We start from the raw sequence: 24,750 nt of genomic DNA on the forward strand, positions 1-24,750 counted from the left end.
ACCCAGGCGCCCCAACAGCTTGAAACTTCTATTACATTACCTTGTATTATTTATGAATTTGCCTTAATCACTTATCTAAACAGTAAGCTCATTCAGGGCAAGGACTGCGTCTTACTACCTCTGTATCCCACCTTGGTTTGAAAATAGCATCAAATACTTGTTGGAATGGACAAAATAAATAATCTAACACTTGTCAGAGAATACAGCTGGTTTAAGTCATTATTTTTTTCCCTCCACAATTCATATCAGCCTTCACTTTATTTGTAACTATTTTTTTTATTTATTAATGAAGTATAGTTGACAAAATGTTCTATTGGTTTCAGGTGTGCAACATAGTGGTTTGACATTTCTATACTATACTTAAGCTAGAATTTCTGTTTACATTATCATCTTCGGCAGGTATTTGGTAACAAAAAACTACCATTATATTTTAGAATGATTATAATCACTTTTAGCCAAACAGAAAGTCCTTTGTTCTACTCCTAACTCAAAAATTATTCTTGTCAGTACCGGGAAGAACATATCACCCGTATATCCATGACAACAATGGATATTTCTTCGCATAGTTAAACCTGCAGTATTCTGGGGTAGTTTCTTTGTTGTACTTTCTCGGTTTTGAAGCAATGCTTATTTATGCTACACCCATTGCCTTTACCCAAGCTCAAAGACAGAGTCTAGTTTCAATGCCAAGAGAAATACTCCAACTCTAGAATTATGTTACCACCCATTTTGGTATACAAACTCTCCCCCTATAATTAGTATCTTTACACACACACATACATTTAGTTTTACCATTAGTATGATAAACTTTATACACATGTGCGTGCACACACACACATCTATGTAAACTCTGTGTGTGTGTGTGTGTGTATAAAAATAACAAGTACCTGAACTACAATATAGGTACTAGACTTCATCTGGAACAGAAAAATAAACTAGATGTATATAAATTCCACTCCTTACTTATAAAGTTACAGATTTTTCAGAGCCAAAATAGGCATTAAAATGAGAGTAGTGAACTAGTCTCTAAAATGATTCTCTTCTCGGGGCACCTGGGTGGCTCAGTCAGCTAAGCGTGCGACTTTGGCTCAGGTCATGATCTTGAGGTCTGTGGGTTTGAGCCCCATGTCGGGCTCGCTGCTGTCAGTGCAGAGCCTGCTTCATATCCCCTGTCTTCCTCTCTTTCTCTGCCCCTCCCCTGCTTACGCTATCAAAAACAAAAACAAAAAAAAAAAAACAAATAAACATTAAAAATATGTACATTAAAAAATTCTCTTCTCTCTCTTCTCCAAATGACCATAGGAGCTAAAATAAAGTCTACTTTCTAGAACATTAGGAAAGCATCTTATGTGCTTCCCTATGCAGGAGAATTAAGAATTTCTTTCTCATCAGTATTGATTATTCTTTACTCTTAAGATGAATGTGAGAATATTAGAACACAGGGGCACCTGGCTCAATCAGAAGGGCATGTAACGATCTCAGGATCATGAGTTCAAGCCCCACATTGGGTGTAGAGATTACAAAAATAAATAAATAAACTTTAAAAAAAGAATATTAGAGAACAACAAAAAAGTTCCAATCCTTTCTGCTACCTAGGATTAAATTAACAACAGCATCAAGAGGGAAAAACACATCTTATTTAAAAGTTCTCAATACTCAATTGCATTTAAATAAGAATTTCTTTAAGTAACAAACACCAATAAATCCTTGTAAGGTCTGCCTAAACATATAGCTTCACTATTATGAAACACCAATAGGGGAAAAAATGTTTTAACACATGAAAATTGCTGTTGCACTGGTAATTCTTGACTTGGGACCAACAATGTTATAACACTGATTTTTTAAACATTTTGGCCAAATAGATTGCATCATATCAAAAATTGGACATACCAAATCCCTTCCTTCCAAGTTTATTCAAGAAATGTTTTGATACACAGATGGTTCTGGATTTATAAGGCTTTCATTAAAATACTAAAGACCCAGGGGTGCCTGGGTGGCGCAGTCAGTTAAGAGTCTGACTCTTGATCTCAGCTCGGGTTATGATCTCACAGTTCGTGGATGCAGGCCCCCCATCGGGCTCTGTGCTGATGATGTGGAGCCTGCTTGGGATTCTCTCTCTCTCCCCGTCTCTCTCCCTCTGCCCCTCCCCTGCTCTCTCTCTCAAAATAAATAAACTTAAAAAAATTTATAAAAAAAAAAATACTAGAGACCTAAACAATACTTGAATGCAGTGCTTCTTACTCTAAGTGATTCTCACCAGAAAGTACTCCAGTATAACAATTCAAACTTTCCAAAAATTCATGTAATTTTTTTCCAGAAGTTACATTTTGTTTTTAAAGACAACAAAAGCATGAGTCTTAATAAACAGTATGCACAGAAAGGGTAAGTCATAAACGATAAGCACTCATGGAGCAATAATTTTAGGAGGAAAAAACCTAGCACTTTCCCCTAAAGTTGAGATTGATAAACTACTTGAGGAAGGAAAAAATATATATTTTTAGAAACACAGACTCTTGGAGCTAAAATATGGTCTGTTTTGATGGTTCTCAAAGTATCCAGGGCCACCAACTCCTTGCACTACTAACTGTTGATATTATATACCCACTTTCATTTCACCAGGAATAATTTTTATTTACTAGAACAGCAATGTGTGGAAGTTCCATCAGAAGGAGTGCCAATTAAGAATAAAGAAAGTACTCAGTGCTGCCGAATATATACAAAAAGGCACTTTATATACTGTTGACAGAAGCATAAATTGGTACAAGCTTTACAGAAAGCAATTTGGAAATATGCCTCTTACATCATACTCCCAACCTAGTTATTTCACTTTCTACTTCTAGGAATATCCTAAGGAATTAATCAGAGGTGCACACACACAAAAACGTAGACAACACTCATCACTGTTACAAAAAGAACTGAAAAACAAAGAACTAATTGCAAATGCCCAAATGGATGGATATTGGTAAAATAACGATGCATCAATATAATTAAATACTACACACTCATCAAATGCAGCACTGCCAAAGCGTATTTAAGGATATATTCAAGATATATACAGTTTCATTGGCTTAAGAGGAAACTTGAACAATATCAACCTCTTCAAACGGTATGCAGACTACAAGCTGAAATGTTAACCCCACCCCCCACCGACGTTGTAGAATTATCAGTGATTTTTAGTTTTATCCTTATATTTTTCTTACCCTTTCTAAAACTTCTGCAGTGAACATATTAGTGTCATCATTTAATAAATAAGGAGAGAATAGAGCACTAGTCTTTCAATTAATTCTAGTGTGTATCTGTGTTTGTGTGTGTTGGGAAGTGACAATGAATAGGGCCCCTAAGGCATTTGGTGCTACTCAAGTGGGGAAGTGACACTGTAAAAGGATCCAAAAGTTGACTTCAACTGTGCTACCGAAAGATTAGACACTTTTGTTCCTAAACTACCTAGACTCAAAATAAAAGAAACTTCTTTTGCTCATGCAACATAATCAACAAAGCAAAATAAAGTTCCTTTTTTCTTGCTATAACTACAATGTTAAATGTTCCCTAAAGCTAACTGTCCTCGTGGTCCCCTATGCCAAAATGTGACTAACAACCATTGACGACTACTGGCAAGTGAATGCACAATATCAAAAAAGCAGACAATCCTAAGGGGTTCCACACAGAATGAAATACAAGTAACTTCTAAAAAGCCCAGGGTTCCACTCGCTTATCCTATTAAAATAATCAGGAACTCAAATGCCAGAGGATATTTGCATAAGATTTAATAGACACCCCGTCATACTTGCCAACTCTTCTGCTCTCATAAAGGAAAAGGGTTTTTGTCTGACCAGCATCAGCCCTTTAGGGGAAATCAAGGCCTTCTCTCCAAAAAGGTATCACAAGCAAAAGGCACCAAGTGGAGATCACCTCATTGCCTTCCACTCAGGGGCTAAGAAGGATTTTGAAGCAAGGGCACTTCAGAACTGAAGTCTCCATCAGTATCCAGTTGTTTACAGCCTCAACTCTGGGACCAACTTCTCTGAACTTCAGAGTGTATCATCTTACCTAAGACTGTCTTGCTTTAGACATTCCAATCAACTGTGATATCACATTACAAACGCGTACTTGCTTCAAAAAGAAGCAGGCAGAAAAGGCTGAATCATCTCTTTCCCTCAAAGTTTTCATTTCAAAATGTTTCGGGTAACAGTAAAGTATCATTAAGTAATCTCACTTCCTGTAAGGCCCAGACAGCTAGGAGCGTGTCCTGCAATAATCTCGAAAGGGCCTAGCAGCAGAGTCCACAATACTAAACACTATCAAAAGACTACAGCTGATACACATACGATTGCACTGCAACATATAATAATATATCTACTTGAAAATTAATGTTTTTACTGTAAAGTCAAGGGAAAACGATCTGTGGCTGCTGGTTAACTCAACTGGGTTGACCCAGTGCTCCTGAAGCTAAGCCCACAAATTTGATGCTTATGTGAACAGGTTCAAATGATGGTGGTCACACTTGCCAGTCTGCCAGAGTCTGTCCCCTGGTTTACCTGTTGGCCCAGTGTAATTATTGTCAGAATCCTCACCCGTTTTTGGCAAAAACATTCCTAGTGGTGACTCTAGTGATAACTCTAACTCTGGCCCCACAAGAGAACAAGGCAAGAATATATGCTACATCTGCAAAAGCCAACCTTCACTAGTGGAGAGAAATACAGACTCCTGATTAAATCCACTGTCATATAGAAAAGGGCAGGTAAATGAAAGTACCAGCTTTGTGCCATTAAGCATACATATGCGTACACACATGCACAATTCTTTATCCCCAGTGTTTCAACAATGTAAAATTATGACAATCTCAGTTTACATACAATGCAATATTTATAATCCAACTTCTGAAATCTAGATTAAAGCCCTAATTGATAGGGGCACCTAGGTGGCTCAGTCAGTTGGTTTAGCATCCAACTTGGACTCAGGTCATGATCTCATGGTTCGTGAGTTCGAGCCCCACGTTGGGCTCTGTGCTGACAGCTCGGAGCCTGGAGCCTGCTTCAGATTCTGTGTCTCCCTCTCTCTGCCCCTTCCCCGCTCAGTCTCTCTCTCTCTCAAAAATAGACAACATTAAAAAAAAATTTTTAAACCTTAATTGATAAATTCAAACTTAAGTATTCAATTCCTCATCTTACAAAACACATGCTTATATTTTAAGTACATAAAAGGATAAATCACAACCACTATAAGATCTCTCCATTTATAGGTTCTTAATTTATGACTTTTAAAGACTATAGTCCTATTTAAGAAGTTGTGTTTACCCTTTAACTAACTTTAAAAGTCAGAGGAAAGGATATTGCCAAATTAACTGTAGCAATCAAGCAAAAATTCCAGCCTTGCAGGGATACATATTTCATTACTCATTCTTCTTTACAAAAAAAAAAAAAAACAAGTAATTATAACTTCCCATCAATGATTCTCTGGAAAATACAGGGTAGCAACCTTAGAGCTGCATATCAAATGAAGTACTTGGTTCCCAATCAATGATAAAAGACCAAAGCAAGCTGGAGAGTTTCTGGGCTAACCCAGATGCTGTAAGCTTAAAGAATTTTTCACATGTTTATAAGTTCTGGCTCTTGGAATAGTCTGCATCTAGTATAACCTCATATTCAGCTTAGTAAGAAAAATTGTATTTCACCTGGCCAATCTGAAAAAAAAGACCACAGATTAACAGGATAAGGTCCTATGCTTCATTGAAGGCTAAAGAAATAGACCATGAAGCTCCAATGTAACACAATGCCCTGCTGAGAGGCAGTCTACCATGGTAGTTAGGAGCCAAAATGCTGGAGCCAAATGGCCTGGGTCCAGCTCCTGGCTGTGCCCCTTTCTAGTGCTGGGTGACCTGGGGCAAGTTGTTTAACCTCTTTACCCCATTTGCCACAATTCTAAAATGGAGGAAGTACTATTACTACCTGTTGTGAGGACTTGTGTGAGGCTCAAATCAAGCTGATCTCACAAGCTCTGGCCATTATAAACTTTAGTTTTTCAAAAGAACCAAGCTTAATCTCTCACCTTGGAGTCTAACACATGCTTTTCCTTCTGCCAAGGACATTCTCTTCTCCCTTTTCCTGGCTTCCTTTAGGTCTTAGTTTAAATAGCACTTTTAAAAAGCCTTCCTTACCTCCCCACGTTGTCAGGTGTCTCTGCTATTTGCTCTGCGGGCACCCATACAGCACAGTACTTAAACTTGTTCAAGTTTCTGTTCCCTTGCTGGGCTGTAAGCTCCTTAAAGGCAGAGGTCATGCCTGTCTTGATCCCCACTATAATCCACAGGACCTAGCACAGTACAGGTGCACTGTAAATGCTTACCAAATAGTTTCTGGATGAACACGGGATGAATTAACAAGTCCTGCTACACAGAAGGGAAACTAAAGAATGACTTCCAAGTTAAATCTTTCACTCTTAGGTAGATGTGTATGCCCTTCAAATCTGACCTATATAAAAGCGCTTCCCCCCATACAACTGAGAAGCTTGAAATTAAACACAAGAAGTGTCATATTCTGACAGAATACACACTTAATGCCCATTTTGGGTAGGAATCAGGACTTCATAAGCAGACCAAATAACAGTCTATTCGGTGTGTTTACTTATTACTTCTTGACTAGTGTTCCAAAGCCTTTATTTAAATAAGGATTATCACTGCAAAGTTATATAGCTAGTATATGAAACCCAGCTAGTATAATGAAACCCAGAAGTGCCATTGGCATAGATTGGGAGAAGAAAAGGAAGGGGAGACCATGAACATGGAAGTGCATAAAAGAAAGGGGAAAGAATGAAAATATTTGATATGTTGGAGGGTGGTAGAGAAACATGAGCCGTTCCTCTATAAGGCACCACTGGGTGGCACCTGTGTCCCTGGCCATCCAATACAGATCTGCAATTAGGAGACCAAGCTGTTGGGCTATCTTGCAGAGAGCTTAGGTTGAATGTTCAGCAGTCAATTTTGAAGGGGGAGTGTGTGAACACTCTTGCCTGACAAAATGTGTCTGCTCACCATTCTAAATGCAGGCATACTCAGTAGAGTTAGAGGACAGGGATTCTCAGATGAATGAGAATGGAGGAGGAGAGCGGGAAGGGATCAGAATAACCTAGAAAGCTTTTTCTTTTTTCTTTTTTCTTTTTTTTTTTATTTTGGAGCGAAACAGCATGCACGAGCAGGGGCGAGGGGCAGAGGAGAGAGAATCTTAAGCAGGCTTCATGCTCAGCACAGAGCCCAATGCAGGGCTTGATCCCATGAGCCTGGGATCATGACCTGAGCTGAAATCAAGAGTCGGATGCTCAACCAACTGAGCCACCCAGGTGCCACCTGCCCACCCATTTCTTTTTTTTTTTTTTAGAAAGCTTTTCCAACTATTAGGCTGACCCATATAAAACGGCCAATAGTCAAAACCTGTTACATTAAAAAAACAGCAGTTTCAAATGATTCAACCTAATACATAGATATTTAGAATCACTCGCTTAATGAGCCATTGTTACTGAGACTAGTGTCCTATTTCTCAGGTTTATGGGCAGGGCATTAAGAACACATGCATAGTTTGGCCTTAAGGCATGAAGAATTAAGCTCAGAAATGGAAACAACAAAATGTCTTAAGGGTAGGGAATAAATTAAACTATGTTAAAAGCATTAGATGAGGAAAAATGTAAACACAAAAAATGCTATATTAAGTGTAAAAAAGCAAATTACAACACAGTTTGTAACTTGTCTCTTAGGGAAATATGAATAGTTTTTTTTTTTTTTTTTTGCAGGGGGGGAATGTTCTATAGGGAATATATTCTCTATAGAAAAAAATATGGAAGGATGTGTATTAAAAATATCAGTAGTTGTCTCCTTGTAGGGGGATTACCCATATTTTGTCTTTTTATCTAAACAGGTTTTTTACAATAAACATGTGTAACAATTTCAGATCCTGGAACAGAAAAAAAAAAAAGACTGGTAGAAAAACTAGAGAAATCCAAACAAATTGCATAGTTTAGTTATGAGTACTATACCAATGTTACATTAAATGTTAACATTAAGGGGGAGCCAGGTAAAGATATACAGAACCAGTGAACTATGTTTACAAATCTGCTGTAAATCTAAAATTGTTCCAAAATGAAGCACTGTTATTTTTTAAAAATAAGCCATCTAGTAAGATCACATTTGAAAAATCTAAAAGAAAAAATGCATTTGGTTAAGAGATCCTGACATATAAACAAGAATATGTTGTAATAAAACTTCTTTGACAGTAAGTCCCTATGCCCTCTAGCATGACAAGAGAAAGGTGTGAAGATTATTACACCACATGGCCTCTCCTGAATATGATAGTGATGTCACCCTATTGTGCACAGACTCACTGATGCAGGAAACAAATGGTTCAGTCTCTCTTTTCTTTGATTTTATAATCATCATTGCTGAAAACTAACCACCATAATAACATTTCTATTTGAGGAAAGTAATTAATTTTTTTTTTCAACGTTTTTTATTTTATTTTTGGGACAGAGAGAGACAGAGCATGAACGGGGGAGGGGCAGAGAGAGAGGGAGACACAGAATCGGAAACAGGCTCCAGGCTCTGAGCGGTCAGCACAGAGCCTGACGTGGGGCTCAAACTCACAGACCGTGAGATCATGACCTGAGCCGAAGTCGGACGCTTAACCGACTGAGCCACCCAGGCGCCCCTGTAATATTTTTCAAAACCTAGTTTCTTAAATCCTGGGTGGTCACAGGTGCATGCACATTCATCTGTTCAAAAACAGATCTGTTCAAACATCTGTTCAAAAAGTATTCCGTGAGCATATACTCATGGAGCTTACTATTCAATAGATAATATTGTAAGTGGACATTATACTAACACTGAGAGCAGACATATAGGTAGAATCGGAAAGGAGGGTCGCCTATGAGGCAACCCTTGACCCTATAATAATGGCCCAACCAGACAATTACATACTTTTTTAAAAGCTAATAATAATAGCTACCGTCTGTCCAGTTATGTACGTATTACTGCTTAGGTATTCATTGGCTTGCCTAAAATGTACTTTTTAAAAACTTCTTTCAAATACTGGGGCAAGGAAAAGTCTGCAAAGCCAAAACATGAAAGCAAGGTTCTGAAAAACAATCAAGGAAAATGCAGAGCTGGAAAACACAAACCAGAAACTGAAACTCCAGATCGATTTCACCTCCAGACGACTTGCCAGCTTTTACAAATGACACTGCCTTTTGGCTACACCACTACTCTGGCAAGCATAAAATTTGGAATAGGCTAGTTCCACTGTGGAACATATCTAACAGAGGTTTTATTACTTGGGAGGTTTCATTACTTAAGAATTTAAAACGCCTCAAAGTAAGGAAATTATGCACAGGATGAGATCTGCAAAAAGCATCTCAAAAACAGATTTAAAGGGGCACCTGGGTGGCTCAGGTGGTGAAGCATCTGACTTCAGGTCATGATCTCACAGTTTGTAAGTTTGAGCCCCGCGTCAGGCTCAGTGCCGCGACAGCTCAGAGCCTGGAGCCTGCTTGGGATTCTGTGTCTCCCTCGCTCTCTGCCCTCCCCCACTCGCGCTCCGTCTCTCTGTGTCTCTCAAAAATAAACATTTTTTAAAAAATTAAATAAAACAGATTTAAAGAGAAGCAGCAGAGCACTAAAAACTCCCAAGGAGAGCAGGAGTCCTTCTATCTCCGTGAAACACTACTGCTTAAGGAGGGGTACTAAGTGTCATATAAAGGTCAGCTAAGAAACTTGCTACAAGGTTAACAGTGCTGATATTTCCTACTAACAGGTACTGCCGTTTATCCCTGAAGCATTTAACTTGTGCTGCATCTGCAATGTAATGTGCCTATAAGACACCCTGTTGCAATTACTTCTGAAACATTTAATCTAAAATATGTCATCATTTTTTAATGTTTATTTTTGAGAGAGAGAGAGACAGAGAGACAGAGCATGAGTGGGGGAGGGGCAGAGAGAGAGGGAGACAGAATCTGAAGCAGGCGCCAGGCTCTGAACTGTCAGCCCAGAGTCCAATGCGGGGCTTGAGCTTACAAACCACGAGATCATGACCTGAGCCGAAGTTGGACGCTTAACCGACTGAGTCACCCAGGTGCCCCGCTTTTTTTTGTTTTGTTTTGATGTTTAAAATATATCAGCTTTAAACTAGGTTATAATTCAACCCTCCTTTAAGCATCTGTAACCAATCTGAGCAGCAGTAAACCATAAGAAGGCAGTTTGCTTTTGTATGTACATGGGCCAATCTGCTGCTTACTCTTCCTCAAAAGCAAAACCAAGGTCAACCCAGAGGAAGGTCTGAAAGCAATAGCTGTCTGTTACTATACATCTTCGGGTCTGATACTTATGTGACAGTGGCTTACAGGCCAGATTTTTAAAGAATAAGAAAAGGGATTAGCCAAGCACTTCCAACACCTCTATCTTAGGGTTTCCAGGGTTGCCGTGCCTGTAAGTAGAAGAGGAAGGCAATGAGGTTCAGTGCCTGGTGCCAAGCCCAGGCAACATCCTGCTCTTTCAACAGCGATGGGGCAGTGCCGGTAAAAGCAGGAAAAAAAAAAATTTTTTTTAAGGTCTAGCAATAGCAGAATGTGGCCCCAGACCTGGCCAAGTACCAAATTCAACACAAATTCTAAAAGTTCAGAACATCATTCCACAGAACAATTTTATGCAACCCAAATATGTAACTATGCCACTCTGAAATGTCACTGATTTTCTTTCACACAGGAGGGAGAAGTCAGCAGCAGAGGCAGCAACAAATCTTAAGAACTGATTTTGCATCCTAAACAAAGTCTGAATCACTCTCCCCAAAGCAGAAGAAACTTTTTCTCATGATTTCATCACAAAATGTTGTAACATCTAGAGGAGAATGGACACAGAAAATTACCTTAGTGGTACATTAGAAAAGAAGAAATCAAGTCCAGGTTGAGAAACAGTTCTTTCAGCCAAAATTAGCTGCTTCTAAAGGAATCGCTTGCGTATGGCTGACAGATGGTAACTAGACATTGTGGTGATCATTTTGCAGTGTATACAGATGTCAAATCACTATGTTGTACACCTGAAACTAATACAATATTGTGTGCAACTGTAAGAATAACAAAATAAAGGATATATCTTTGATTACCTACTCAATAAAACAATAATCACACCTTTGAAAAAAGACTTTTGTCTCAATTGTGCAGATTTCCACTGGAGACTGTGGTATCACCAAAATAAACACAGCAGGGCTTCTCAATATACTCTTAGCTTAAAGAACCCTATAGGCTACAACTTGTTTTTAAAATATGTCTTTAGAGGGAGCGCCTGGGTGATTTAGTCGGTTAAGCATCCAACTTCGCCTCAGGTCATGATCTCACGGTTCGTGGGTTCAAGCCCCACATCCAGCTCTGTGCTGACAGTTCAGAGCCTGAAGCCTGCTTCAGATTCTGTGTCTCCCCCTCTCTTTGCCCCTGCCCTGCTCACACTGTCTCTCAAAAAATGAATAAATGTTAAAATATATATATTAAAATATGTCTTTAGGGGCGTCTGGGTGGCTCAGTTGGTTAAGCATCTGACTTTGGCTCAGATCATGACCTCACAGTTCATGGGTTCGAGCCCCAGGTCAGGCTCTCTGCTGACAGCTCAGAGCCTGGAGCCTGCTTCGGATTGCATGTCTCCCTCTCTCTCTGCCCCTCCCCTGCTTGCTCGCTCTCTCTCTCCCAACAATAAATGTTAATTTAAAAAATTTAAAAAATAAAATAAAATAAAAAATGTCTTTGCAGCACCAACTGAAGTTGAGATCCCTGGTTTTCAAACCTTAAGGTACACTCTGGGTATAGATCATATATTCACTGCCTCCTCCCACTCCTTTGGCAATGTCCTAGTATAGCATCCACCTCCTCTTTCCTGCCTGCGGTGCCCTAAGTGACAGGTCCCTTCACTCAAAGGCGGGGAGGCAGATGGCCAATCTTCCCCAGTTGAGGACAACTAGAAACAAGATTGTACATAAGCACTTTCTCCCTAAGAGGTTTAAAAAACTGCCATCTTCAGGGTTAGGGGCTTGTTGAGAAAAAGATCAGCTGTCTGAAAGTTGTGTTAGTGTTAGGGACAGCTCTCCCATTTCACCAAATGTTATCATTGCAAGCATAGGCCAATCACTCTACACAAACATTTCATGTAACCAAAGAACAAGGACATAAATGCAGGCTACCATAGAGATGAGAAAGGGAGTGGGTGACTATCTGGGCACTGGTATGTCTTCTTCCAAGGGCCAGGGTGCCATGGTTATGGCAGTCTCCAGGGTGAGCCCAACGCTTATGGTTATGGCAGTCTCTAGGGTGAGCTCACTGAGCTAGGATTCGAGACAGCCAGCAGGGCTGTGTCGTTTTAAGCCCACTGAATAATCTGTATTCCTGGGGTCAAGAATCATCTCTCATTCACTTCTACCCACCCAGTCCCCAAAGAAATGCTGTGAAAGTGAGGTGGGGGAATTCTATTTCAAAACAGAAATTAAAAAAACGAGGCAGAGGTTTCATGAAGATTTCCATTTTGCAGCTGTCTCTTCTAAAACTACCTTAAAGGAAGGCGCCTGGGTGGCTCAGTTGGTTAAGTGTCTGACTCCTGATTTCAGCTAGTCATGATCTCATGGTTCTGGAGTTCGAGCCCCGCATTGTCAGGCTCCACGCTGTTAGTCTTGGGTGTGTGTGTCTCTCTCTCCCTCCCTCCCTCCCTCTCTCAAAACAAACAAACTTAAAAATAAAACTCCTTTAAGGGATACCACTTGTAAAGAATAAATTATTTGGGGGATATTTCCTAAAGAAAGCTACTGCCCTGCAAACATTTTAATACTCAACAATCTCTTGGTGGTCAAGAGAATATTAAAATTAATTAATTTATATACATATATAAATACATATATAAATTAAAAATCTGCTTCCACATAAAAATCCCGGGCTCTATACTTGGCACTAAAAACAAACTCTAGGAATACAAAAATTTCTGGGGGAAAATTTAGAGTTGTACAACATCCTTATGAGTTCAATCATTTTTCTTAAAAATGTGTAATGTAACTGTATTTGAATGGATATGCCAATGCTTATACTTCTATTGGGGGAAATAAACACCACATAGCTTCCCATCTGCGGCTTGCTATAATTCACCAACAGTGATCCTGAACCCTGCACCTTTTCTAATTTCCATAAAACTACTTGCTTCACAGAAATTCTAATGGACTCCTGGTAAGCAACTGCCTGGGCACCAAGGGAATCCCAAATATTTTCCCAAAGACTTTAAAACATCTTAGACCAACCCTGCAATTGACCAAATGCTGAAGGTTTCTGTGGCTCCAGGTATGAGAATACTGATTTCCCTGGTCTGCTTTTCTCTTTTCTGCTCTACTTGTCTGAAACACATTCAGCTAGTTCTGCCCAGTTTGACCCCTTGGTCCAGTTGTGATTTTTCAACTCTTCTTTTAAGCTACTTCTCAACTTAGTTATCTTCAGTGGTCATGTGGAACATAGAATCTTTTACTTGGATTCACCCCATGAGATATTGGTGAGGGTCCTGTCTTCTCTTCTGTGTTCAAAGCCACAACTGAATTTTAAGCTCATTGACCAAGTTGCTGTTTCCTGTGTGAGGGAAGTTTGCAGTTTTCAGTTCATTTGAGAAGCAGAAACAACTAACATATTCCGGGCATAGTGATGATCACCATCTCAACAGTAAGAGCTCTGCTCGTTTCTCCAGATTATCTTTTATGACTCATCACTCAGGTACCCCAAGGGGAGTGGTCCTTCAAAACCCTGTCATTACTTTTTTATAGCATTAAAATACGTTAACCACATATTAAAGGTAATAAACAGAATACCTAAGAGAAAACAGGAATGTTTCCAACGCCCTCTGTAATAGCCAAATCTTGCAAGCTCCCCTCTCGTTAATCAAGTAATACAGAATGTCTATCCTGACTCCTGTGTAAAATCTGCTACCCTGACAACCCCGATGACAGAAAAAATCCTGGTAATGCAAAATCAGTTTCCAAAAAGCCAAGATGCGCAGCTTTCAAGAACAGTGACGCTGTTCCGATCGCCATAACAAAAACACGAGCAGGTATGCCGTTGGTCTTGACATTCATGCTATTGTCTATGGGGTAGACTCTTCTTCTGGTACTCTACTGCATTCATTAAAAATGGCTAAAGTTATCAAAAGTATTCAGTGTAATGTAAACTAAGGTATTTCCACCTCTAAATCCACAGCACAAACCCGGAAGAGGTTATAAAGGAACCTTCGATGGATGTGCTTAATAAGTGCTTCAGGAGGACATGAGAGAGAATACATGACATACTTGCCCAAATCAAACTTGATCCTCCAACACAGTTCTCATAATATTCAATTTTATATACCACAGACTGAGATGCCACAAAGATTCATGCTGCTACAGATAACCTAGACTTTCTTCACTTTTATAGGTTGTAAAAGAATACAAGTATGCCCACACCTTTGCCAAAAATTAGAGCAGCTGGGTGTTCTCTGAGTCAAAGCAACTGTTCAAGCTCAATTTTAAAATCCTTATTAAAACCAAACTCCACCGAAGAGAGATTGCTAATGACATTTTGATATATCACACACTTACACATCATTACTAGTAACTACAATTTAAAGAACATGTTCATGGTTAAATTCAAAACAGAACTGAACTGGTTCAACATCGAGAATTTGAGTGTTTTTTAATGTTTATTTACTTTTGAGAGAGAGAGAGAGAGAGAGAAAGACAGAGCGTGAGTGGGAGAGGGGCAGAGGGAGGGAGACACCGAATCCGAGGCAGGCTCCAGGCTCCAAGCTGTCAGCACAGAGCCTGATGCAGGGCTCGAACTCATGAACAGTGAGATCATGACCTGAGCCGAAGTTAGACGCTTAACTGATTGAGCCACCCAGGTGCCCCAACATTGAGAATTTTAAAATTCCTTGATTATTTGTGTTTTTTTTTAATTTTTTTAATGTTTATTTTTAAGAGTGAGAGAGAGAGAGAGAGAGAGAGAGAGCGGGGGAGGGGCATAGAGAGAGGGAGACACAGAATCCGATGCAGGCTCCAGGCTCTGAACTGTCAGCACAGAGCCTGACACAGGGCTCAAACCCATGAACTGTGAGATCATGACCTGAGCCAAAGTTAGACGCTTAACTGATTGAGCCACCCAGGTGCCCCAACATTGAGAATTTTAAAATTCCTTGGTTATTTGTTTTTTAAAAAATTTTTAATGTTTATTTTTAAGAGAAAGAGACAGAGTGTGAACAGGGGAGAGGCATAGAGGGTGACACAGAATCCAAAGTAGTCTCCAGATTCTGAGCTATCAGCACAGAGCCTGACGCAGGGCTCAAACTCAAAAACTGAGATCATGACCTGAGCTGAAGTTGGACACTTAACTGACTGAGCCACCCAGGTGCCCCTTGGTTATTTGTTTTTAATTTTTTTAATGTTTATTTATTTTTGAGAGAGAAAGAGAGAGGGAGACAGAGAGTGAGCGGGGGAGGGGCAGAGAGAGGGAGACACAGAATCTGAAGCAGGCTCCAGGCTCTGAGCTTCCAGCATAGAACCTGACGTGGGGCTCAAACCCACAAACCATGAGATCATGACCTAAGCCAAAGTTGAACGCTTAACCGATTGAGCCACCCAGGCGCTCCAAAATTCCTTGGTTATTTACTTATGGTGACCACGGCTTTTTTTTTTTTTTTGGTAAGATTATAGTTTGCCCTAGAAACCAGTTATTTTAACTGGAACACTATTTACATGGCAGTGTTTTTCTTTTCCCAACAAAATGTCTTTTTCACTTATTCATAACTACCAATCATGAAAGATGCTCACACAATAATGCCAAGTTGAAGAAAGCAAATTACAAATTGGTATATACAGCAAGAACCCATTCTTGTATAAAGACATGGTTGCACATGACCATACACATGTGCATGTGTGTGTGCAAGTGCCCATACATGTGTGTACACAGTTTTGTGTGCACAAGCATATATACCCAAAAGTTGATAATAGATCTCTCTCTGGGTATGGAATTACAGTGATTTTATTCTTTACGCTTACACTTTCAGTGCAGAAAGTTAGAAAATACAAATAGTACTTTAACAAAGAAAGAAGTTACCCAAAAAAAAAAAAAAAAAAAAAAACCTCTGTGCTCACTAAACACAGGGCACTACATTTCTAGTACAGTGTCATCGTATAATGCATAATAATGGGATCATAAGTATCCTCCAGTGTGTAAATGTTCCATACTATTATCTGTATAATTACTATCAAAATAGTAATCACAAAGTTAGAAATTCACTAGAGAATTGTACAGGGTGAAAAATAAACATATCCCTTATACTGCCTTTCGTTAGCAACACTGCCTTTTCCCCCAGAGGTAACTACTCATGGTATGTATCAATCAGACCTTTTTGTATTATCCATACACATAAGGAAGGTTCTGTTTGCTTTTAGAAAAGTGGAATCACGGTATATGAAGGGTGCAGACTCCCTCCTTCCCCTCCCTCCTTTAACAACGTACTTTGGAACTCCTGTGTCAGTCAAACATAGGTTTGAAGGGGTTTCTTTCCTTCAAACACCCTATGGTATTCCATAGAACAGCACATTATTTAAATCATTCCTCTATTGACAGATATTCAGGTTGCCATTAAGTTTTCACTGTTATGACCAGTTTCAGTGAAACCTTATACATATCTAGTTTCCTAACAGTATTGCTGCATCAAAATATACCATACATTTTTTAAAAAATATATGTACATTTTAAAATGAGAGGATTTGGGTATTTTTTTTATCAAGAAGCCATACAATTTGTACTCTAAGTAACAGTGTATGACAGTTCCCATGTCTTTGCTAAAAGTGGATATTATATTTAGTTTTGCCAATGTATTTGGTGAAAAGTGGTTTTCATTTCCTTAATTACTAGAGGGAATTTGAGCATCCTTTTTCTTATTCATCATTTTTATTTCTTATTCTCAGAAATGCCACTTCATAACCCTCTGCTACTTTCTCTAATGTGTGCCTTTTTCTTACTGACTTGTAGGAGCTCTTTATATATAATGGATATTACATAGTAAAAGTCTTTTTCATAATAGGTGAAAGATTTATGTGATCTGAAGAGAAGAAAACAGAGTATATAGCAGAATCCTTTTAATCTAATGTTAGTTAATTAGTTAACCGAAACAGTTGATTAGTTAATCAAAAGTGTCAATTAAAATAAACAATCATAAAAATATGCACATGACAAACATTTCATCTTCATTAGTAGTAAATGTACACCCATCAAACTTTTTTAAAAAATTTTTTCTATGTTTATTTACATTTTGAGAGAGAGAGCACAAGCTGGGGACGGCAGAGTGAGAGGGAGACATAAAATCTGAAGCAGGCTCTAGGCTCTGAGCTGTCAGCACAGAGCCCGATGCAGGGCTCAAACTCACAAGCTGTGAAATCATGACCTGAGCTGAAGTCAGACGCTCAACCAACTGAGCCATCCAGGAGCCCCCAACTCATCAAACTTTTGATACAGGGCCAGGAGGCCAAGAGGCCAAGAGGTTTTTTTCTTTAACTCCAGGCCCACTGATTGTGAACATTTTTAAACTGAATTCTTAGAAAATGTAGAACTTCAAAGAATTTAAAAGACACTTACAAAGCACAATGAGTGAAGAAACACTTAGATTTTATAATTTTTTTATATAAATCTTTTATCTAATCTTACCCACACTTAACTGAATGGTAGTAACTTGCTTTCATCAAGTCTCCAAAACACTGGATTTGTTTTGTTATAATGACTTGAATGTAACTATCACCCAACTTCAACAATTATCCACATGTGCTGACTTTTCTTTCCTTTACCACTGGATGCACTCCATACTTCCACCCCATCCCCCCAGACATCATATCATTTCATCTGTGAATTTTCACAGGTTAAGTATCAATAGCATCTGTTCTAATGGTAGGTCCTCAAGCATACTGGCACACTAGAGACCAACCTACTAAATCCCAAGTGTTCAGTGCAGTGTATTTTACAAAGGAAATGAAGAGCATCATGTAATGTGGTAGGTCAGTTAAGAAGTCAATTAAAGCTTCTATCGCATATGTAAATGGTATTTTCCCCTAGTCTGTCTCTTGCATTTTAACTTTGTTACAGTTGTCTTATGCTTTCCAGAAAAGCATTAAATATACAGTTAAAATTTTAAACTACACCCTTAATTTCTTTCTGTATATGATGTGAGGTAGGGATCCATTTCTTTCCAAATATACGGCCAACTGTCCTAACTCAATTTCCATTTTCGACATCACCCACAGGGTGTTTAAAAAAAACAAAACTAAAGTGTCAATTTCTAACAGACAAAAGAAAGCTATGCAAACAAAACAGTAAACCAACAGTCTAAGTTGAGCTTGATAAGATCAAACTCCTATGTATTTAAAGGTTTGGGAGCCAGAGCAACAGCACTGCTGTACCAGGCTCTGTCATTACCACTCTGGCTTACAGTTAGGATCGCCAAAGGACATCACAAAAGGGATGGACATCTCTCTGAATCTCACGGGTTGCCCTACCTGAAAATTTACATCACAACGAAATAGCCCACTTAACAAGAACAACAAAATCAACTTTCCCAACCCTCTATCCGTTCCTTAATGCTACTCCTGGACCCAAAAGCCTTGTAGACATAGGAAAGAAAATGAATACACTCTTCTGAACCACAATTTCTCATAGAAGTGTAACTAAAAAGTACTAAAAGACAAGGTGAAGTTTGTTAAATTTCCTTTATAACTCAGGGATGTGATAATTTAGAAGGCTGTTTTATCTCTGGGCAAACTTTTTCTGGAAAGGACCAGAGAGTAAATAGGCTTTCAGAGCCATACATTCTCTGTTTTGACTCTGATGTTGCATTTTGAATGCAGCCAGACAATACATAAATGAATGGATGTGAATGTGTTCCAACATAAGTTCATTTATAAAAATAGGGTAGGATTTGGACACCAGCACTGTTTTGCCAGCCTTTGCCTTATACCAATGATTGACCTTTATCAAGTAGGAATCCACCACCCTAGCTGTCTACTCTTCTGAGCAAATATGGTGACACTGAAGAGACAAGTAATAATTTCAGTACCACCTTACAGAAATGAATACTCTCAAAATTAATCACTAGCCTTTTCCTGTAACTTCTTCTCATAATTTGAGCACATCCATTTTTCAAAGTATCAAATTGTAAGTCACCTTAAAGCTAATGCTTATTTTTAAACAAAACGAACACTAAGTGGCTACTATACAAGGAAAGCAACAGTCTAGACATACACATTCAAAAGTCTGGTATTCATTATTCTGAGAATCAATAGTGAGTATAAAAAGCCTCTTAAGTATATGGTCATGATTTGTGACCTCACTACTGAGAACATAGAAGTGAACTTTTAAAGTATGTTTAAATGAGAGCCCAAATTTGTTCTTTGGATCACTTAACAGAAACCTTGATTTAAAAACCATACATACTCTTTTACCCAGTTTTAATTTAGAAAGTGAAACCAAAAATCGCCTTGGCACATCAGCATCTCTTTAATTTTAAAAGATTAATTTTAACACTTCACAGCCTGGTTGAGGCAGAAATTATATTTTCAAGGCACAAAAGATGGCAGCCATTTTAATATGGCAAGAGCATGTGTGAGTATGTATTCACACTCGAAGCCATCAAGGCAACTTATTCAAAGAATGCATTTGAGCTCCAGGATTGCTGAAAAGGAAAACTGTTTACACTGCTTACAGAAATACTGAGTGTCATGCAGACCAGCAAGGAATAAAATTAAGGGACAAAGGCACACCAGACCCCTGGACACCCAAGGCACCATCCACAAAAGGAAAAATTGATAAACTGGACCTCATCAAAATGAAAGGCTTTTGTTCTTTGAAACTCCCTGTGAAGAAGATGAAAGACAAGCTATATAGACTGGGAGAACATATTTGCAAGCCACGTACCTAACAAAGGACTAGTATTTAGAATATATAAAGAACTTTCAGAACTCAACAGTAAAACCAAAAACAAAACAAAAAAATAAATAAATAATAAATCCAACTAGAAAATGAACAAAATATGTGAACATACATTTCACCAAAGAGGATACAGAGATGGCAACTCAGCACATGAAAAGATGTCCAACGTCATTAGCTATTTGGGAAATGCAAATTAAAACTATGACAAGATATCACTAGACAGCAATCACAATGGCTAAAATATAAACTAGTAACCACAGCAGCTGGCAAGGATGAAAAGCATTCATTCATACGTTGCTGGTGGTAATGTAAAGTGCCACTCTGGAAAACAATTTGGTAGTTGCTTTTAAAATGAAACATACAGGTGTCCGGGTGGCTCAGTTGGTTAAGTGTCCAACTCTTGATTGGCTCAACTCATGATCTCATGGTAGTGGGATCGAACCCTGTGTCAGGTTCTGTGCTTGGCATGGAGCCTGCTTGGGATTCTCTCTCTCCCTCTCCTCCTCTCCTGCTCATGCTTGTGCGTGCTCTCTCTCTCTAAATATAAATAAAAATAAACAAATAAATAAAATGAAACATGCAATGACCTTACAACCAGCAACTGCACTCTTGGGCATGTATCCCAAAGAAATGAAAACTTACGTTCACACAAAAAGCAGGACACAATTGTTCACAGAAGCTTTATTTATGATAGGTTAAAAAGGAAAAAATAAAAATAAAAAACCATGAACCAACCAGATGTCCTTCAACTGGTGAATGGTGAAACTGGGGCACATCTACACCATGGAATAGGACTCAGCAATGAAAAGGAACTGGATACTAGAGTCCCTACGTGAATCTCCAGGGAATTACTCTGAGTGGGAAAAAAGCCCATCTCAGAATGTTACATACTGTCTGATTCCATTTATATACCATTCTTGAAATGACAAAATTATAGGCATGGAAAACAGATTTGTGGCTGCTTGGGGCCAGCGAGGGAGGGGGACTGCTGTGGCTATAAAAGGGCAACACCAGGCATCCTTGTGGTGATGGAACTGTTCTGTATCTTTACTGTGGAGGTGGTTACATGAATTAACCCATGTGATAACATTGCACAAAACTAAATACACACACCCAAATGACTGCATGTAAAACCGGTGACCTCTGATTCAGGTGGATGAATTGTATCTATTTCTTTTTTTTTTTTTGTAATTTTTTAATGTTTATTTATTTTGAGTGAGAGAGAGAGAGTGAGCAGGGGAGGGACAGAGAGAAAGGGAGACACAGAATCTGAAGTGGGCTCCAGGCTCCGAGCTATTAGCAGAGAGCCTGACGCGGGGCTTGAACCTACCAACGGTGAGACCATGACCTGAGCCGAAGTCGGACGCTTAACTGACTGAGCCACCCAGGCACCCAGAATTGTATCTATTTCAATTTCTTTGTCATGATATTATACTACAGTCCTGCAGATGTTACCACTGGGGAAAATTAGAAAAAGGGTATTATTTCTTACAACTGCATGGGAATCTACAGCTACCTCAAAATGACCAGTTAAAAGACAAAGAAAGAAAAAGAATATATAAGGCCAGCCAGTGATAGGAGTGGAAAAATAAAGCTTTTATTTTTGCTAACATCTCAGGAATTGAAAGTCAAGGAAGGGGGGAGGGAAGGAACGCCAAGAAGAGAATCTATAATACAATCATCTCCTAGTCCACTATGGGGGTTTAAGTTTCCCCAGGATTTTGTTTATGTCCCTGATTTGAATGTTCTTGTTGTTAATAAATATAAACTGTATATACATCTATCTCTTCACAGCCCCACCACAACCACCCCAGGCTATAAACTCACGAAGAGGGTTTTCTTAACCATCATATCCTGGTGGCCTGGCACCAAAACCAGGGACAGCTGAAGGAATGAGATAAGTTCAATGAGTGATAAATGAATGAATAAGATGCCAGCATATTCTTTAAAGTTCCTAGTCAATTACAGTTACAAGGCGGTATGTATATATTCACTTTCAAATTTCTGAAAGACATGAATGTTTTTTAAAGTGTTCTATGCACGTTTCACTTGCAAGCAGAAGTTAACAACACCCAACTTTTGTAAAATGCCTCCCAATTTATAGACTTCCACATATACTCATTTGATAAGATAGGTTATGAATTATGCACACATAAATTGGAGCAAGCATATGCAGATGTTTGAGAAAAACATTCTCAACAACTGTTATAACTAAGGATTTAGGCCACAATGTTAGTGCTGCTTACATCATATAATCATATATCTATCAGTATAAGAACAAAGAATTCAAATTGGGAGACTTATGGCTCACTCTGCCAACCATCAAGAGGCTTTTACAGATGCAAAAACCAAGAGAGGTTAGGTGACTTGTTCAAGGTTATACAATTGGCTAGGGCTGGATTCAGAGCCTCTCCAGAGTCCCAATTCATTTCTCCTCTTAAATTGAATTGGGCAAGACTCTCTTATCTCCACCCATCCCACACCTACCCAAAACACAAACAAAAATGTTAATCTGAATCATTAATTTTTTAATAGGGTTTTTAGGGGAAAAGCTTTTAATTGTTGCAGTGCACCTTCCCATGGATGTTTAAGTGTCAAATTCCTTCTAGTATCAGAACAATATGGTACTTTATTCTATGGTGCGAGTATACTAACGGTGTAACGTTTCATCCTCCACCCAAAGAAAGTGTGGAGAGGGTGTTAACTCCAACAGGAGTCTTACATGTCTCACACGTTAGTAGCTTCAATCGAAAAAGAGAGCTATTTTATAATTCAAGAGGCCTTATGCTATAAAAAGCTTGACTGATATCCTCATTGACAGTCCTGTAATTGAATCTTCCATTGCATGCTGCCTTAGGTATCAAGAACAGTTAAAAGTATTAGAGGCAGAATAAAAGAAAAACTAAAGTGACGAGCAACTACCAGGAAATGGGACTTTAATTAGGTTAAATCTCTGTTACACAGCAACATGTAACTAAGCATGAATTTAGAGGTCCTAGAATCAAAACACTAGAGGAACCTTATTTGTGCTCTAGTTCAACATCCTCATTTTTGCAGATGTAGAAACTGAGGCATTGATTAAGGACTTAACCAGTAAAGCAGCCCACTTACTTATTCAGCAACTCACCGTCGTTTCTTGGAGCCATGGCTGATTTTTTTTTAAGGTGAGAGACTATAGCAAAATTAATTTCAAGAGGGTGGGGAAATGCCTTTCAAGGAGGAGATGCTGGAGTGCGGAGAAAATATGACGTCCTTTTTAAAATATGTAACCCCTTGATGGGGGTTAGGCAATGAATCATATTCTCCCCGATTTTTCTATGTGCTACAGACATCAGCCGCAATTCTTTCTGTAGGGTCCTCAAATGAGAGGAAGAGGAAGTGAATGAAGCTGATGCTAAATATAAGGCATTCATGAGGACAGGGATGTAGACAGAACGGGGGGCGGGGGGGGGGGTGAAGAGCACGCTTCTGCTAGAATTCAGCCGTTTTCTAACGCACCTAAAGATACGGAAGCCAGGAAGAGCTGGGAAGGCAGGGCATCCCTCAAATCCGAAGGGCGGATGCTGCTAGGACCAGAGGGACCACAGAGCACTCGGAGACAGAGCGACCCCGAAGGGACAAGATGGAGTTGAGGTCTAGGGGCGCCCTAAAGGTCGTCTGGAGGTCTGGCAAGCACTTGATGTGCTCCTTCGCAAAGGGTAAAGGCAACGCACAGTAAGCCCGGTCGGGAAGATGCTTCTGGCCCTCGGGGGATGGAGGACGGTGGGTGGCAGGAAGAGAAGGAGGCAGGGCTCTCGAGGACCCTGGACTTCGGAGGAGAAGACACAGAGACCCCCGGGAATCTTCCCAGCACCGGGAGGGAGGCGGGCGGGTAGATCGGCCGGGCTCCCAAAGAAAGAGAGCCCATTCCGGGAACTGGGACGTCCTCTCCACCTCCGCGGGGCTCAGGTGCGGGACGGCGGCGCCGCCGGAGCTGGGGCCCCTACCGCGACAAGGGTCAGCAGCCGGGGCTATACTTACCGGAGACGCGGTCCACACGGCGTCTTCGCAGCCGGCCCGCTCCTGGCACCCGGAAAGCCCGCGGAAAAACCGCGTGCCCGCTAGCGCTGGGGCGAGGAGGGGCGCGCCACGGAGGCCGGAGAAAAAGCCGCAGCGGCCCGCGCGCACCCGGACGGCCGGCGGAGGCGGGACGAGGCGCGGCGCGGCGCGGCGCGAGCCCGGAAAAGACGCGCCCGGAGGGGCGGGCGGAGCGGGGGCGCGCGGTGGTGTGGCTGAGCCGGCCGAATCGCGGGCGGCCGACGTCTCGGCCCACCCACGCTCCCGCCTCCGCTCGCCCCGGACGTCAGCCGAGGAGGCGGGGCCGAGAGGGCTTCCCGAGGCGAGGGAGGGCGCTGCGGGCGAGCCGAGTCGACTAACGGCTCCTCGCTGGCTCGCCGCAGCCTCTCGCTCTGGCTTCCGAGTCGCCGGGAGGGCGGGCCGGCTGGCCGCGTTATCAAGTGTGCTTTCGGAAGGGCCTGGAGCCTATCCGATTTCAGCGAGGTCTGGGACGCGCCCATCGCCCGCACCTGTGCTGGCTTCCTAGGACTCAGCCCCAGGATGAAAGTTCCCCTCGGGTCATCTTCCAGCTGCCCTTTACAGATACTCATCTTTGGACCTAGCCTCTCTTTCTTCTGAGGGAGATCCTATTCTTTGATTAAAGGCATACTGCTCCTCCAAGCCTGAGCCAATGTCCTTGTTCCTTTCACCTCGCCTCTC

General features: G+C 40.3%; 1 protein-coding gene across 1 annotated transcript in view; it reads right to left on the reverse strand.

Moving 5' to 3' along the window:
• The window catches only part of ACSL4 (acyl-CoA synthetase long chain family member 4), an 86,612-nt gene extending 62,570 nt beyond the window's left edge, over positions 1-24,042 (reverse strand). The window contains exon 1 of the mRNA XM_049644171.1: positions 24,016-24,042. The gene's annotated coding sequence lies outside the window, so the exon portion shown is untranslated. The remainder of the gene's footprint in view (positions 1-24,015) is intronic.
• Positions 24,043-24,750: the final 708 nt, after the last annotated feature.

This window comes from Panthera uncia, chromosome X, assembly GCF_023721935.1.
Source record: "Panthera uncia isolate 11264 chromosome X, Puncia_PCG_1.0, whole genome shotgun sequence".
NCBI classification, from domain to species: Eukaryota; Metazoa; Chordata; class Mammalia; order Carnivora; family Felidae; genus Panthera; species Panthera uncia.